Source organism: Penaeus monodon, chromosome 44 (assembly GCF_015228065.2).
Source record: "Penaeus monodon isolate SGIC_2016 chromosome 44, NSTDA_Pmon_1, whole genome shotgun sequence".
In the NCBI taxonomy this organism is placed as follows: Eukaryota; Metazoa; Arthropoda; class Malacostraca; order Decapoda; family Penaeidae; genus Penaeus; species Penaeus monodon.
The window spans coordinates 3727227-3730688 of record NC_051429.1 but is presented as its reverse complement, the minus strand read 5'-3'; positions in this window follow the sequence as shown (position 1 = coordinate 3730688).

The following is a 3462-nucleotide window of genomic DNA, read 5'->3' as shown; positions in this document are numbered from 1 at the left end:
TATTTATATATATAATATATATATATATATATATATATATATATATCCTTTATATTCAGTTTCAGTACTTAGTTTGATATTTTCGGTACTTGTTTTTATTTAAATGCTTTACCTTTTAGTTCTTAGCATTTTCATCTTAATTAACACGAAATTGTTTAAGGCTCGGGATAATAGTTACCTCTACCCTGCATGGGTCCACATTAAAGAAAATTGTGCTTATGGGGGACTATGTTAATTTAGCCATTTAGATTTTTTCTTTATTCCGTTTATTCAGTTTCTATTTTCAAATGTTACATATTCGTTACTTGTTTTTATTTTCATGATTTACCATCTGTTTTTTTCATTCTAGTTAATCTTACATTCTATTACTAATTATAGATGGGTTGATTTTTAAGTTTTGGAATATCTTTTATCAGATTTGATATGCAATTTTACATTTTAGATTTAAAACACGGTGGGAGAACCATTGCCAAAGGATATGGGCGAGGTCTAATTTTATCTGGCCACCTTCAATGATGACGGTCGGGTTTTCTGCTTGAAGGGGTGTTCAGGGCAAGGAGGCCCAAAAGCCAGGGTTCAGCTGGTCGGAGTAAGTGGTCGTGTACGCGTGGTGGTAGACAGGTCGCAATGGCAGGCTGATAGTTAGAATAATTATTAGGAAATTCCGGTGCATCCGGCCATTTTTTTTTTTTTTTTTTTTGGTTATTTTAATTTGTTTTTTTTTATGTTTTCTAGTTTTATATAGTTCTTGATGCCCCCCATAGTTTACCATTCAATTTTTTTTATTGTTTGTTAATTTGAGTATATGTTCTCCAGAGTCTTTATTAATGTTTTAATGAATTCCTCGCCATTGATAATTATTGTAAAGGTAAGGGAAAGCAAATGGAAATATGCGGTAAACTTTAAAGGATCCATGACCTGGATATATAGTGAAAATATAAGGTAAACAAAAGGGCCTAGACAGAACCGATAGGTAAGAAAAACGAAACAGAATGATAAAAACCTTCAGTAATAACAATAACAAATTGACGATCTTTAACTTTGAAATAATACATTTTAATGGAATGACTAGTTAAAGTAGACATAAAACTAAAATCCAGGTACTAAAATAAAGAATATGATTTAGATAAATTAGGTTCCCATGCCGGAGGCTTCGTTTACCAACATATCAGAGGATGCCAAGTCTAAACAGAGGAAACAAGCGATTTGACCCTTTGGGTGCCCGCTCAATAAATACCGTTCGCACGGTGATACTGTTACCAAGGAATTTCATACAATCGTTTGTTGTGAAAGATTGCAGAGGGATTTTACGTAAATAAGCTGTTATCTGCCGCCCAAAGAACACTCTTTTGGGCGAAACATTAACCCAGCCACCCCTGAGTTATGCTCTGTCCCTTGTAGTTTTTCTATAAATGTTGTTATATACAGATGGATCCACATGTGCTCAGCTGACAAGGACCCTAGTGACCGATCCTGTTTTCCACATTCCTTGAAATGGCGGGAAAATTTGTTTTTCCTTTTAATACAATTGATATCAATACTGTTATTATTGATATGGATGTTTTGATTATCAAATTGTTATTAAAATCTTGGTAACATTTAAGACAAGGAAATGGGTAAACAGCTCAGATAAGTAGGATTAATATTGCTGAATTAAGGGCATCCTAACTACGCCTAAGTATAGTCGAGACTTGCGAGTGCAAGATGTGCGCACTTGCGTGTCCTCCCCCTCGGTTTAAACACGCTTACTATCTCTCATACAAGTACTTCACACATACATGGTCTGTCTTTCTGCACATACTTGTTTATTCGTATTTTACACACACACGTATATATACGCGTTCCCGCACGCAAATAAGTGGGTGGTGGCAGCTGAGGTGTGCAAGCCACAGGGGAAGGCCTATCTACTTTAACTAAAAAGCAAATCTAATTGGTGTCATCTCGCGCACACCTGACGCTACACACACACACACACATACACACACACACACACACATATATATATATATATATATATATATATATATATATATATATATATATACATATATAAACACATTTCCCACAGGATGATCATGCCCTCCAGGTTGTCTCTGTTCTGTCTCTCTTCGAGACAACCTTGGGTGGAGGAGGCCTGTGGGACGACCTAGGAAGTCATGGCTTGGGCATCTCTTTCAAACCTGTCGTGAAGAGCTAGAGATGGGCCGAACTTCTGCCTGGCAGCTCGTCATGAGGGAACCTCGTAGGTGGACACGAAGGGTGGATGCAGCTATGTCTCCCTGTCGGCGTTAGCTCCCAAGTGAGGATGATAATGATATATATATATATATATATATATATATATATATATATATATATATATATATATATATATTCATGTATATGTATAATGTATATATATATGTGTATATATGTATATATATATATATATATATATATATATATATATATATTCTTCTTTTAACGGTAGGTTCATGTCTGAGCCGCCGTGGTCACAGCAGGATACTTAATTGTAATTTTTATGTTGTGATGCTCTTGGAGTGAGCACGTGGTAGGGTCCCCAGTTCCTTTCCACGGAGAGTGCCGGTGTTACCTTTTTAGGTAATCATTCTCTCTATTTATTCGGGCTTGGGACCAGCGCTTGACTTGGGCTGGCTTGGCCACCCAGTGGCTAGGTAGGCAATCGAGGTGAAGTTCCTTGCCCAAGGAAACAACGCGGCGGTTGGTGACTCGAACCCTCGAACTCAGATTGCCGTCGTGCCAATCTTGAGTCCGACGCTCTAACCATTCGGCCACCGTGGCCTATATATATATATATATATATATATATATATATATATATATATATATATATATATATATATATATATATACATATGTATACATATATATAAACACACACACATATGTACACATTAATATCCATGCATATATATATAGATGTATACATACCCATATATTTGCACACGCATACACACACACGTACACATGCATTAATGTAAGCATTTATGAATATATACTGATACGCATAGGCCTCATTTTGTTTGGATACTATAAATGTAATATACATGTGTTTTTCTATTACCTTTTTATATAAACGTTGATCTTTTCATTGTCTTTCCATTTCTTTTTTTCGAGAATGGGTTATAAAGCATCATTGCGAGGGTTCACTGTTTTTATAACCTTGAATATGTCAGCACCAGCTGACACACGTGTGCGAGTCGGCATTAGTCGACACTGGCCGGGCTCCCCACATGGGCATAACCAGGGCGAGGCTAAGCTTCGCTTATCGGACTTATCCTTGAATATCTCTTTCACAAATACCGTTTACATTGCATAAAAGTATATAAACCATATGCTAAATTTGCGTATTTTGCATATTTTCGAAAGCCAGTTACGTGCTAGTGGTGCAAAAAACAACTGAGGATGTAACGCCGTAGTGCGGAATGTTGGAATGTAAAA